The sequence below is a fragment of the Hemiscyllium ocellatum genome, chromosome 2, assembly GCF_020745735.1.
Source record: "Hemiscyllium ocellatum isolate sHemOce1 chromosome 2, sHemOce1.pat.X.cur, whole genome shotgun sequence".
Lineage (NCBI taxonomy): Eukaryota > Metazoa > Chordata > Chondrichthyes > Orectolobiformes > Hemiscylliidae > Hemiscyllium > Hemiscyllium ocellatum.
In genome coordinates, this window is record NC_083402.1 from 99,740,383 (window position 1) to 99,756,064 (window position 15,682).

General features: G+C 41.0%; 1 protein-coding gene across 11 annotated transcripts in view; it reads left to right on the forward strand.

The window, feature by feature from the left end:
- LOC132824400 (nuclear factor 1 B-type-like) overlaps positions 1–15,682 on the forward strand; it is a 561,732-nt gene that overhangs the window by 118,389 nt on the left and 427,661 nt on the right. The window lies entirely within an intron of this gene.

The following is a 15,682-nucleotide window of genomic DNA, read 5'->3' on the forward strand; positions in this document are numbered from 1 at the left end:
TTCTTCTAAAAGTGCCTTTTCTAGTGCTGTTTTATTTCATATCCTACACTCAATGATGTAGGAGCCTTAAACTCAGTGTTTTGTTACCACAGTAAAAATGCTTTATTAATCATGTACACATAGATAAGAGATGATTGATAGTAAACTTGGCACATAAACATAAATAATACTTATCTTGAGGCAGATGTCTGTCATCTGTATGCGTAGATAGTATTTTCTCTAAATTTAGCTTAACGTTGATATGAAAGATTTATCCTATAGCTTTGTGTTGCAAATTGTTGTTTAAATCAACTTTGGTTCAATATTAAATGAAAACTTGGCTTTAGGTATGGAACTTTTCTGACTTATTAAACTTCAGTCTTGCCGGATGGATGTCATTGGAGCAATTGCATAAATAAATTCCCAGATTCAGTTTTCATAAAAATAGTAATATCTGTTTCCAAAATCTGGACCAACACTGAGATTGGTCCATTCTCCATGTTCCACAATGAATTTGATGATCAATACTTTTCATTGACTTACAGCAGTGACAGTAATTATGTCTAGACTATTTTGTTTTGTTTTTGTGTTTCTGTTAAATACCATACATGTACGTCCCACAATTCATACACTGAAGCTTGTTCAGCGTGCCTTGCATAGATGCAATTCTCTTGCTGCCCCTTGCTGCAGCATACCTGTTTTACCATTGATTACCCATCTGTTTGATATAATTTTTTAAAAAATAGCCTCATAATCCAGTCAGAGTCGATAAGGGTGGCACAGGAAAGGTACAGCAGGTGAGACAGCATCCGAGGAGCAGATGAGTCAACGTTTCTGACATATGCCCTCTATCAGAAATGTGGTAGGGGAGGGGGAGGGGTTGGAATGGGGGTGTGGGGAAGATAGGTAAGAAGGTGATAGGTGGATGCATGTGGGGGTAATTGTGATAGGTCAGTGGGGAGGGTGGAGCAGATAGGTGGGAAGGAAGCTGGACAAATAGGACAGGTCAAGAAGGAGATACAGAGTTGGAGGGAATGGTTAGACCATTCAACCACCCAGCATCAACATTGACTTCACTTCCAAGCCTCCCCTCCCCCCCAACTCATCCAACCCCTTAACTTTGCACCACCCTCTTGATCTGATAATTGCACAAGGTTCAGCTCCATTTGCAACTTCTTAAATACTAAGCAACTCATAATTGCATGCAGCAAGATCTAGACAACATCCATCCGTGGGCTGATAGGCAACTGACATTTGGGACACACAAATGCCAGGCAATCAGAATTTCAAATGAAAGAATTTTGCCAGAGCCCATTGATGTTCATTGGTGTTATCAATTCTGAATCCCCTACTATCAACATCATTGCCCAGAAATTGAACTTGACGACCTACAGAAATATTATGGCTACAGGAGCAGATCAGAGGTTGACAATGCACTAGTGAGAAACTTAACTGTTGTCTTCACATCACCTGTGTGGTACACTCAGTCAGAGTATTTGATTCAATACTCTCCACTTGTCTGGATGAATTTGCCTCCAAAGGCAGACAAGATTACTACCATTCAACGCAAAACAGCTTTGAGTGGTATTCAAACAAAATTGAATAGCACTCTATCCACTGTCTTACATATTAACTCCCTATGCCGTTATTGCACAGAGCTCCAGCAATGTGTATCATCTACCTTTTTCTAATGAATTGTCCTGGAAATCACTAGTTTACAATAAGAGGGGCATTTACTTATTTAACAAAATGAATTGCAGTAACTCATTAAGACCCCTCCAACAGCACCTTCCAAACCGGTGACATCTACCAGATAGGATAAGAGCAGCAGATGCATGGCAACACCATCACATAGAAGTTGCCTTCCAAGTTTCACATCCTAGGGATGGTCAATAAATGTTGGTCCAACAATGATGCCCATGTCTCGAGTAAATGGAAATAAAATTTTTCTAGTTGGAAAATGATTGTGTTAAGTTTCATGGGCAGCTTCGCAAATATTGAAACAACAAATGCTGGAGACCACAGTGGGTCAGGCAACATCCATGGAGAGGAGAAAGATAACATTTTGAATATAGATGATTATTCATCAGATAATTTCTTAAGATATCAGAGATAAAGAATGGTTTGAAATTGATGAATACAGGATAAACTCCAGGCACAAATGAAGTAACTACAGAGCACTTAAAACACTCTTGGATAAACAGAGTTAGAGGCTATAACAGAAACTTGTGATCAACTGTATTTCAAGGATATTTCAACACCATTGTTGCTATATAATCATGCAAAATTCCCCTATGCGAACCCTTCTCCCCAATCCATTTTTACAAGTGATGAAATGATCCTCTGGGCCAAGAACTTGAAATACAGGCTTTTGTGAAGGATAATGGTTCTGATTAAGTTAATGCTGAAGACTATATTAAGATCTACCCAAACTGATTATGCCATAAGTGGGAAAATGCAGAACAATTCTGGAGGTTGAAAGAGTCAGGCTGACTTTCAAGCTCTCCTCATTGACTTTACAGTAATGGCTTGCTTATTAAACATACCTTGTTGCTATAAACTATATTTTGTTTAAGGCAAGAGTGTCTCCTCATTAGACTGTGCACTGTACGAGACTAATCAGGTCCTGCAGACCCCAAACCAGAAGGACTAGGGTGGGAAGAAATCTACCTTTTGGTGACCAAGAGCTCATTTAGTTCCGACACAGTGGTGCTAGTGGTAATTATCTGAAGATTTAGTTTTGACGTACTATTAGATCATGTGAATTGGAATTCGATTTAGCTGTATAGACCAAACCCAGAAGCAGTACCCAGTTGCAGCTTTAAGACTGACTCAGATAGTCAATAGAGAATGGAGTTGACCAATCAAGCAGTTGGCAGAAAATTCCTGTCAAAAACAACAAAACAGAATCTACAATTAAGGGTAAAAGCTCTTGAAATATGATAAGAGATGCATTGAAGCAACTGTGAGCTGCAAGCTTTATGAAACTGGCACAATAATTACACTTATCAGTTCCCAGTGATCTGTTGCCTTAGATTTAAATTTGAATTTCTTGTTACATATACTCAAATACAAAAGTACAGGACTACAGTGAAAAATGTATAATATCGCTGCACAAGTTGCCATCTTAGGTACAGGAACCCAATGAAAATGGTAGAAAGAAAGAACAAAGTTGAAAGTTATACATTGCAATAATTCTGGTACAATGTTAACTTTTTAGTTTTATATAAAAAGTAAAGAAGTAAAGTTGAAAATTCAAACATGACAGTCTTAACTGTTTAGCCATGATATGACTGCACTTCAAGGAATCACCTCAACACAGGAATTCCACACTAAGACAATGCCAGGCCGAAAGACTGCTGAAAGACCACCATGCCAGGTGGACAGACAACCTTGCTGGGCTGCTGTGAGAGTACCATGCTGGGCCAAAAGTCTGCCACGCTGAGCTGTGAGGCTGCAAGACTGGAAGAGTCAAGGTCTGGCCAGAGAGCAAATGAACAGTAAGGCTGCAATGAGTAAAGTTAAAATCACTAATGGGCAAGGAAAAACTTTAGGAAGTACCACACAGGATGAAAGGTTAAAAGTTAAAAAGAAATACTTAAAGCTCAGAGTAAACATTGCCCCCATAACCACAAAACGTGGTTCTAGGAAGGGAAGTCCAAGGTCATAGAAGTTAATTAAGTTGAGGTTCCACTACCAGGAACATTTGCAAAACTAGAATTGAAGAGCTAAAGAAGCAATTCCTGCACAATTTCATTTGAGGAATCTTTATGTTTGTCAAAACATATACTTTCTTCAATACAATATGCTGGGTCTCGCAACCAGGTAATTTCTTCTTAAACGTGTCCTGAGTGTATTGACATTGGCTGTTCTACCTCAGTAGAGGCTTCCATGATACCATTGGCAATCCATCTTAAATCCGTGTGAGCAAATCTTTATTTTCAATCTGTTGGTAAATCTGTGCTGAAGTATATAAACTTCGTACATGTTGGTGAGCTTAGATGGCCTTACTATTGTTTTACTACTGAATCTAATAAATTCACTTCCTCAGCCATGCTGCTTGAGATTCTACTTATTTAGCATGACTTCTGTCACTGGTATTGATAATTCATCCTTCAAAACTGGTGAGTGAAATTGTTCCTCTTGAACTTGTGTTATCTCATCATCTGTCATCAAATTTGAACCTGCCAGAATGACTTGTTTGCCTGACTGTGTTGTTGTTAGAATGACTTCAGCTAAAGATTTATCAATACTCTCACATGGAGCATTTTACTCATTATCTTTCTCATCACTTGCATCTCCCACAGTCTTTGTGTTGCAGAGTTGACCTTTAATCTATGTGATGTACTTCCCGGACCAGCAGTTACATCGTTGGTGACAGTAAGCAGTGAGTGTTTTTAATTCTTCATGGAATGGCTGGCTAGCATTTACTGCTTATCCCTTTTTGCTCTTGAGAAAGTGGTGATGAGCTGACTTCTTGAACAGCTGCAGTTTGCGAACTGTATGTGGATCCACAATGCCCTGAGGGAGGGAATTCCAGGATTTTGACCCAGCAGCAGTGGGAAAACAATGATATATTTCCAGTCAGGATGGTGAATGGGTTGAAGGGAAACTTGCAGATGGTGGTGTTCCCACACATGTGCTGCCTTTGTTCTTCTCTATGGCAGTGTATGTGGCTTTAGAAGTTGTTTTCTTGGTGAATTTCTGCCATGCATTTTGTAGACTGTATGTACTTCTGCGACTGAATGTCGGTAGTGTTTATGGATATAGTGCAGTTTAAGCAGGCTGCTTTGTCCTGAATAGTGTTGAGCTTCTTGAGTGCAGTTGGAGCTGCACCTATCTAGGCATTTTGAGAGTATTCCTTAATACTTCTGACTTGTGTCTTTGAGGCGGTGAATAGCTTTGGAGAGTCAGGAGGTGAGTTACTGCAATATTCCTGGCCTCTGACCTGCTCTTGTCACTACTGTATTTATATGGCAAGCTCAGTTGAGTTTCTGGTTAATAATAATCTCCAGGATGGTGATAATTGGATATCCAGTGACAGCTATTCTATTGAATGACTATTAAGCCCAGAGCACATCAGCTATAAACACACTCTCAAAATCAAACACAATTCCCAATTCCCTGGCCCAATCAATTGTTGGTCATTAATATTGCTTCTCCACCCATGGTATGTGATCACTGGCTGCCATTTCAAGCTTGGAATTAGTGAGCTATCCATTGTCATTTTTGCTAAAACCAGAAGATCATAAGGCATTGGAGCAGATATAGGCTGATACGATAATCCTGAACTTCACTTTCTGGTCTTTTGTCCATAATTATTGATTCCCTTATTGATTTAAATCTGTTTATTTCAGCCTCAAATATGCTTAATGAAACAGCCTTGTTCTCCCTTGTAGTAAACAATTCCATAGACTCACCACCCTCTGAAAGAAGAACTTCCTTGTTATTTCTGTCTTAACTGTGTGTCCTCTTAATCTGAGATTATGGTCTCTGATCCAAGACTCACCCCAAAGTGAAACAGCACTTCTGCATCTATCCTGTCAAGTCTTCTAAGATCTTGTATATTCCAGTAAGTTTGCTTCTCATTAAAAAAAATTCCAATGAGTAGAGTCCCAACTTTCTCAATGTCTGCTCATTAATGAATTTTTTTGAACTCCCTTAAAGACCACTTCAAAGTATTCTACATGTGGTCTGACTATTGCCTTGTAAAATATAAGCAAGGCCCTATGGGTTGCACAATGGTTAGCACTGCTGCCGTATAGTAGCAGGGACCCAGCTTCATTTCCAGCCTCGGCTGATTGTCTGTGTGGAGTTTGCATGTTCTCCTTAAATTTGTGTGGGTTTACTTGCAATGCTCTGGTTTCCTCTCACATGTAAAAATGAGCACGTTAGGTGGTTTGGCATGCTAAATTGCCTGTAGTGTCTAGGGATGTGTAGGCTAGGTGGATTAGTGGCAGAAAATATGTGGTTTACAGGATACTATGGGGTCTGGTTGAGAAGATTTTTGCAGATTCAGTGGACTGAATGGGTTCTTTCTACACCATAAGGATTCTATAATTCACTCCATTTCCCTTCCCTATTACCGAGTGAACGTGGATGCTAGCTTTTTGTAATCCAAGGATGAAGACTCCTGAATTCCTTTCTTCCATAGCTTTCTGTAGTCTTTCTTGATTTAACTAATGTTCGCCTCCTCTATTCTTCCAGGCAAAACATATGACATCCCATTTCCTCACATTATATTTCATCTGCCAAGTTTTAGTCCACCAGCGATAACCTATCTAGAACCTCTGCAAACTCTGTGTCATAACATGCCTTCCCATCTATTTTTATATCATCCACAAACTTGAATATAGTATATATTATTGGTTTGATCACTATTTCTTTTCTTGAAATGGACTACATGTCTCTTCTAGTGCAGGTTGCTATACTTCATGAATAACTTGGTGAGAATGGCTGTCTGACATCATGTTTTCCATAACTGTGTCCTACTTCTGTGTATCTTTTGAAAGTGAGTTATTGTTTTCTAGTCGAAGCATTAGTTTTTTTATAGATGGGCAGTGCATGTGATTGTTGTTCAACAAGGAATCCTCATACTAACTGACTCTTAGTATTTTCTATCTGGCCTACTCTCTGAACTGGCTTCTCACTTGTGGCTTTAGTATTTTGTACCTTAAGTACTGAATAGATTCTGTTGATTGCATATGACAAGATTGACCTTCTCTTAAAATTAATCTTATGCTGCTTCTGGAATTCAGCTCCACTCTCCATCTGTGTGGCTTTCTCTAAAGTCAAATCCTCTTTGAATTACAATAAATGTGATATAGACTCATCAACAATTCAAACAATAAACTTGTTTCTTCTGAATTCCGACTTTTAGGATCCTTAATCATACTTTTCCAGTAATCTGTAGAGATCATTAGTGAAATTACCAGTGAGTTTATGCTGAACTCTTGGTAAATCTTACTCTCAAAAATTTTGTTCTAAGGTTAAAGTAATTGTCTGTGCATTTTAAAATGTGATTAAAATGTGGGTGGCACGGTGGCACAGCAGTTAGCACTGCTGCCTCAGTGCCAGAGACCTGGGTTCAATTCCGGGTCAACTGTCTGTGTGGAGTTTGCACATTCTCCCTGTGTCTGCATGGGTTTCCTCTGGGTGCTCCGGTTTCTTCCCACAATCCAAAAATGTGCAGGTTAGGTGAATTGGTCATGCTAAATTGCCCGTAGTGTTAGGTGAAGGGGTAAATGTATGGGAATGGGTCTGGGTGGGTTACGCTTCGATGGGTCGGTGTGGACTTGTTGGGCCGAAGGGCCTGTTTCCACACTGTAAGTAATCTAATCTAAAAGCACCTTTATGTGTTTATGAACTTGTCATCGGCAATCACTCATGAATATGATTGTCCGCCTAAGAAATTTTGTGTCAATTGACTTTAATGGAGGGAAGGAACAGAGCTTGACCTTGGTAAAGAATTTGAGTCTAAGGTTCAGGCTGAAACCAGGGTTTTCGGTATGCTTCTGTGAAGGTGTTAACTGAGGCTTGAAGATTCTCTTCCAAAAGATCAGAGATGCTGGTGTGAACTGAACACATGCTGAAGTTCCACAAGTGAGACCAATATCATTTCTTCGTGAGGTCAACCGGTTGATGTTGAAAAATTTTCCGTCAATCTTTTGGACAATGTCCACATCACTCGAAAGCTTGTTCTTGACAATATGAACTATATCATAACTGTCTATAGAGCCAGTTAGATACAAAGTATGTTTCCTTCTTCAACTGCAGCTTTGCTATATAGTTTAAAAGCAGTTTATAGATATTTTTAGATATAGTTCTATATCTTTACAATTATTTTCTCCAAATGGTCAAATTCTGTTCTGGTTGAATCAAGTTGGCTATCTTATGGGCATTTTATCTCCGCTGCTATGTCTTTAAATGTAATTATTTATCCTTCTTACTTTTTAGTTGTAAGAAGCAAGCATAGGGTGATAGATCTCAGTGGGTCCCCTGAACTTCATTTCACATTCCACAATCAGATATTAAGTGCCTTTGAGAGAAAACATTGTTCCAAATAACAAAACAAACTGCACAAAGAGTTCAAGAAAAAATTAAAATGTTCATAGTGGTGTGTAAAACAGGAACAACTTCTAAACAAAAAAAAACAAAGAATTGTGGGTAGATTAGATTAGATTCCCCACAATGTGGAAACAGGCCCTCTGGCTCAACAAGTCCATACTGACCCTCCAAAGAGTAACCCACCCAGTCTAATTTCCCTCTGACTATTGCCTAACACTATGAGCAATTTAGCATGGCCAATTCACCTGACATGCACATCTTTGGACTGTGGGAGGAAACCCACGCAGACACAGGGAAGAATGTGCAAACTCCACACAGACAGTCACCCCAGGCCGGAATCGAACCTGGAATCTTGGTGCTGTGAGGCTGCAGTGCTAAGCAACTGGAAATTAGAAACATAATCAGAAATTGCTGTAAATAACTGAGCAGGTCTGGCAACATCTGTGGAGAGAAAATAGAGTTAATATTTTGGGTCCAATGACCCTTGTCAGAAGAGTCTAAATGTTGTTCACTGATGAACCTACACTGCTAAACATATGCCCCCTTCAATATGTAAATTTTCCAAACAGTTCACTCTATCAATCCACTTTGTGACAACTTAAAAATTATATAAATTGTCATGATTGTAATGAGGTCAACCAGATGGACATCATAGAATGAGTTCTCTGATCGGGCTGTTAATCTAGTCCAATCAGAGAGCTCTGGTGACAGATAAAAACAGGAAGGTCAGTCATTCTGACATTCTGGGAGCTGGCTCTGAGGGAACTGAATCGGTGTCAAGGACTTTCTACATCTAAATTAAAGATGACTTGGTGACAAGATACTAGTCTCTATGGAGTTATTTCAGTGCTGACAAGAGCAAAACGCATTCCTGAAGAAATTTGCTCGCAACAGTTTTCTTTGAGTTAGGGTAATCATTTCTGGAATCATGCTGTTATTTAGAAAGCTTAACTCATTTGTACTGTCATCAAAGACTATGTGTAGAAAGAATGGATTACTTTTTCCAGGCAAATGCCATTAGGGCAGATGAAAAGCAATGAGTAATTCTCATGACAGCTCGTGGACCTGCAGCTTTTTCAGTCATTCGGACTGATATTTTACCTGAGATGTCAGATAATAAAACTTCTCAAGAGTTGATAGATTTAGTTAAGGAATATTACAATTCCAAGTCTCCTCAAATTCTGAGTCACTATCATTTTAACTCAGTAATTCGTGAACCAGGGCAATCCACATTGGGATTTTTGACTAGGTCAAGGTGACTGGCAGAGCAAAGTTACTTTGGTTTAACCCTTAATGAAATTTAGAGAGACCATTTGGTATTTAGGATTACTTATGTAACCATGCAAAAGCACTGATGAGCTGATGTACAATTGGCTTCACCATTGGAATATCAGCAAATAGAGCATATGAATTGCAGGGTATTCCAATGGAAATGCTCACCCCGCCAGTCAGCTGAGCTTGAGGAACACTATGTGAGTGAAGGCAATTGCATAGCCTCACTCAGAACATATCCTGAACAGAGGGACTCCAGGTCAGCCCACAGCAACACCCCAAAAACAAAGTCAAACTTTTGCTATGTGGCGAAAATTTTCTTCAGGATCTGGCTGGCATGTCATTGTAGTTGTTGCTGGTATGGAGACTTGAGACAGGATAAGAGTCCCATGAGACTAAAATTGGGTGAGAGATTTCATAGGGCGGTTTCCAGGAGAGGGCAAACCCGGGAAAGTCCTTCTCCGTCCAGTTTGGAACACTTTAACTGCTTAGCAACATCCAAATCAGAACCAAAGTAAACATGTGGTTAACTTTCTCACCCACCTCAAATGGAGGCTGATACTGAAGTGGCTGTTTCAGTAATTTCAGAACCAGTTTTTAACAAAATTTACTCTGAACTCCAACCCTTACATTTGCACACAAGACCTAGGCTAGATTGAGAACCAATACCGGGTAACCTTTGCAGATTATGAATCACAGAATCCGTACAGTGTGGAAACAGGTCCTTTGGCCCAGCAAGTCCACACCAGCCAATGAAGAGTATCCCATCCAGACCCATTCCCCTATTACACTACATTTACCCCTGACTAATGTACCTAGCCAACACATCCTTGAACACAGTAGGCAATTTAGCATGGCCAATCAACCTAACCTGCACATCTATGAACTGTGGGAGGAAACTGGAGCACCTGGAGGAAACCCATGCAGACATGAGGAGAATGTGCAAACTCCATCGAGGATGTAATCAAACCAAGGTCCTTGTCAATGTGAGGTAGCAGTGCCACCCGCTGAGCCACATGCCGCCGCAAAGGGTGCAACGTTGGTTCTGTTCTCTTATGTGAAGCAGCTGCTTTAGGTACCACTAATTGTCGTGAAAAGCTTGGGCCCAAGCTTGATGGGGTGAAATGGTTTGGGAAGATTCACCTCGACTGGCTCAATTTTGTTTTGATTAGCAAATGGCCATCTGAGTGTAGTCCTAATTAAATAGCTGGAAGTTTTTTAAGAAGGTCTAGGGGCTCTCAAGCGAGCCAAGGTCACCTTGCAAGTTGAACTGGCAGCAATTTCATGATTCTGTAAGATCTGTCCAGTGTCTTTGCCTTATGAAGTGGAAATCAGAAGGCTGGAAAGCAAAGGAATCATCAAATGTACAGTTTGTGGAATGGACAGCACCAGTCTTACCAATTGTGAGACCTGAAGGGTCAGTTTCCCTTTGTTGGTACTTTAAACAAATGGTAATCTGCCTTTAAAAGCTGGATAAAAAGCCGATCCCTTGCCTAAAAGATTTATGCACAAACCTGGCTAGAGGCTGTCCTTCTCGAATTTGGGCATGAATCATGCATACTTGGAATTGCAGTTAGATAAGGGTGCCCAGAAGTATTCTACAACAAATACCCATAAGTTCCAATAACGAGACTGCCATTTGTCAGCCTGTGCAATTTTTCAGTGGAAAACATTTCACGAAGTCTACCCCAGGTTTCCATTTATATAGATGACTTGCCAATAACAGGAAAGACCAGTAAGGAGCACATAGAGAACTTGTACATAGTCCTTAGATGTTTCTCCAAGGCAAATGTATGCCTTAGAAGGGAAGAACGTGTGTTCAAATGACCTATGTTGGAAGATTGAGGGTGGTCAAAGGTGCATCAGTTTTCACATTGGTACAGGAGCTTAGGTCTTTCCTTGGGCTGGTGAATTATTACCTGGTCTCCAAAGAGTCATTAGAATCATAGAGGTGTACAGCATGGAAACAGATCTTTCAGTCCAACCCATCCATGCCAACCAGATATCCCAACCCAATCTAGTCCTACCTGCTAGCACCCGGCACATATCCCTCCAACCCTTCCTATTCATATACCCTTCCAAATGCCTTTTAGATGTTGCAATTGTACCAGTCTCCACCACTTCCTCTGGCAACCGATTCCATATGTGCGCCACCCTCTGTGTGAAAAAGTTGCCCCTTAGGTCCCTTTTATCTCTTTCCCCTCTCATCCTAAACCTATGCCCTCTAGTTCTGGACTCCCCGATCCCAAGGAAAAAGACTTTGTCTATTTATTCTATCCTTGCCCCTCATAATTTTGTAAACTCTATAAGGTCACCCGTCAGCCTCTGACACTCCAGGGAAAACGTCCCCAGCCAGTTCAGCCTCTCCCTGTAGCTCAAATCCTCCAACCCTGGCAACATCCTTGTAAATCTTTTCTGAACCCTTTAAAGTTCCAGAACATCTTTCCGATAGGAAGGAGACAAGAATTGCACGCAATATTCCAACTATACCTCTTATGCTCACATCCAAATCATTTACATAAATGATGAAAAGTAGTGGACCCAGTACCAATCCTTGTGGCCCTCCACTGGTCACAGACCTCCAGTCTGAAAAACAACCCTCCACCACCTCTACCTTTGAGCTAGTTCTATATCCAAGTGGTTAGTTCTCTCTGTATTTCGTGAGATCTAACCTTGCTAACCAGCCTCCCATGGGGAACCTTACTGAAGTCCATGTAGATCACGCCCAATGCTCTGCCTTCATCAATCCTCTTTGTTACTTGTTCCAAAAAATCAATCAAGTTTGTGATACATGCTTTCCCAAGCACAAAACCATGTTCACTTTCCCTAATCAGTCCTTGCCTTTCCAAATACATGTACATCCTGTCCCTCAGGACTCCCTGCAACAACCTGCCCAACACCGACGTCAGGCTCACTGGTCTATAGTTCCCTGGCTTGTCCTTACTACCCTTCTCAAAGAGTGGCATTGCGTTAGCCAACCTCCAGTTTTCCGGCACCTCACCTGTGACTATCGATGATATACACATCTCAGCAAGAGGCCCAGCAATCTCATCTCTCGCTTCCCACAGAGTTCGAGGGTACACCTGATCAGGTCCTGGAGATTTGTCCACCTTTATGCATTTCAAAACATCCAGCACTTCCTTCTCTGTAATATGGACATTTTGTAAGGTGTCACCATCTATTTCGCTACTTTCTATATCTTCCATATCCTTTCCACAGTAAATGCTGATGCAAAATACTCGGCTAGTATGTCCCCCATTTTCTGTGGCTCCACACAAGGCCACCTTGTTGATCTGTGAGGGGCCCTATTCTCTCCCTAGTTACCCTTTTGTTCTTAATGTATTTCTAAAACCCCTTTGGATTCTCCTTAATTCCATTTGCCAAAGCTATTTCTCGTCCCCTTTTTGCCCTTCTGATTTCCCTCTTAAGTATACTCCTACTGCCTTTATACTCTTCTAAGGATTCACTCGATCTATCCTGTCTATACCTGACATATGCTTCCTTCTTTTTCTTCACCAAACACTCAATTTCTTTAGTCATCCAGCATTTCCTATACCCACCAGCCTTTCCTTTCACCCTGACAGGAAATACTTTCTCTGGATTCTTGTTATCTCATCTCTGAAGGCTTCCCATTTTCCAGCTGTCCCTTTACCTGTGATCATCTGCCCCATATCAACTTTTGAATGTTCTTGCCTAATATCATCAAAATTGGTCTTTTCCAGTTTAGAACTTCAACTTTTAGATCTGGTCTAACCTTTTCCATCACTATTTTAAATCAAAAAGGATTATGGTTGCTGGCCCCAAAGTGCTCCCCCACTGACACCTCAGTCACCTGCCCTGCCTTATTTCCCAAGAGTTGGTCAAGTTTTGCACCTTCTCTAGTAGGTACATCCACATACAGAATCAGAAAATTTTCTTGTACACACTTAACAAATTCCTCTCCATCTAAACCCTTATCACTGTGGCAGTCCCAGTCTATGTTTGGAAAGTTAAAATCCCCTACCATAACCACCCTATTATTCTTACAGATAGCTGAGATCACATTACAGGTTTATTTCTCAATTTCCCTCTGACTATTAGGCGGTCTATAATACAGTCCCAAGAAGGTGATCATCCCTTTCTTATTTCTCAGTTCAACTCAAATAACTTCCCTGGATGCATTTCCAGAAATATCCTCCCTCAGCACAGCTGTAATGCTATTCTTTTTCAAAAACACCACCCCCCCCCCCCCTCCTCTCTTGCCTCCCTTTCTATCCTTCCTGTAGCACTTGTATTCTGGAACATTAAGATGTCAGTCCTGTCCATTCCTGAGCCATGTCTCTGTAATTGCTATGATGTCCCAGTCCCATGTTCCTAAACATGCCCTGAGTTCATCTGCCTTCCCTGTTCACCCCCTTGCATTGAAATAAATGCAGTTTAATTTATTAGTCCTACCATGTCCCTGCCTGCCCTGACTGTTTTGACTCTCTTCTGTTCTCAACTGTACCAGTATCAGATTGATCTCTTTCCTCACTATCTCCCTGGGGTCCCATTACCACCACCACCCCCCCCCCCCCCCCCACCTTACTAGTTTAAATCCTACTAAGCAGCTGTAACAAATCTTCCTGCCAGTATATTAGTCCCCTTCCAATTTAGGTGCAAAGCGTCCTTCTTGTACAGGTCACTTCTACCCCAAAAGAGATTCCAATGGTCCAAAAATATGAATCCTTCTCCCATGCACCAGCTCCTCAGCCATGCATTCATCTGCTCTGTCCTCCTAATCTTGCCCTCCCTAGCTCGAAGCACTGGGAGTAATCCAGATATTACTACTCACAAGGACCTCCTTTTTAAATTCCTGCCTAACTCTCTGCAATCTCCCTTTAGAATCTCAACCTTTTCCCTTCATATGTTGTTGGTTCCAATGTGGAGAATGACCTGTTGCTGGCCCCTCTCCCCCTTGAGAACATTCTGCACCCTCTATGAGACATCCTTGATCCTGGCATGTAAGCAACAAACCATTCTGATTTTTCACTGCTGGCCACAGAAATGTCTGTTCGTACCTTGGACTGGAGAGTCCCCTAATACAATTGATCACTTGGTACCTGACGTTGCATTTGAGCCAGTCTCAATACCAGAGACTTGGCTTTTTTGTGCTACATTCCGCTGAGAATCCATCGCCCCTTACACTTTCCAAAATAGCATGCTTGTTTGAAATGGGTATCGCCACAGAAGGCTCCTGCACTAGCTTTTCTGGATTTACCCCATCTTTGTGACTGTATCTGAGACTTTTCCCCCCTTCCTATTACTGCCATCCATCACATACTGTTGCTGTTGCAAATTCCTCATTGCTTCTAACTGTCTCTCCAACCGATCCATTTGATCTGATGAGATTCGCAACCAGCAGCATTTATTGCAGCTATAATCTACAGTAACCCTTAAACTCTCTATAAACTCCCACATCTGACAAGAAGTGCATATCATTCTACTAAAGGCCATTTTTGCTCCTACACAATCTACAGATCCAGAAAATAACAGTCTTATTCCTCTATAAAACACTGCCCCAGTGTCTTATATTTTAAGTTTAATCAAGAGACATATCTCAGAAAAGACAAACAATGAAGAAAGAACCCCACTACTCTCTACTGCAAACTTTCTGGAGGTCACACTTAAAAATAATACACTTATCTGCTTCTGTGCTGTGAACTTCACCCAAACAGTTCCTCCAAGATCAGTTGTGAATTTCACTGTTTGTTAATTTTCCCAGATGCACTCCGATGTCCAGCAATACATGAATTCAAACCGCAAAGGCAGTACTGTGCAGGTTCACTTTGGTGTCAGTTTCTTTCTGTCTCTCTCCTACACTGACCTCACCATCTACTTCCTTTGTTTGTTCTTCTCCCTTTGAAAGCTGCTGTTGTTTTCACTTTTCTTTTCCAAAGTTCCAAACCAATACAGCAGCATATAAAACAGTAATTGCTGCTCCTGGATTTGGAGGAAATCACCTCCAACACCTAAATACCTCAATAAAGGAGCAGCAGTTAGAGCCAGAAATTTTCCCATCCTCTATCTTGGATTACCCAGAATCCTAGTCTTGGCACCTTTGCATCAACATCTAAAACGTGTAAGCCTTGGAAATGAATGTGTTGTCAAACCAAAGCTTTCAGGGAAATGAAACAGATGTCACACACTATAATCCCAAGCAAAATCTGATATTGACATTCAATGCCTCCTTATACAGCACCAGGATGGTATTAGCTCATCGGTAGCACAATGGAGAGAAATACCCAATAGTGTATACACCCAGGACTTTGGCTAATGCAGAGTGGAAATATTCCCAGATAGAGAAGCAAGGTTTGGCAATCATATTTGGGGTCACGACATTCCA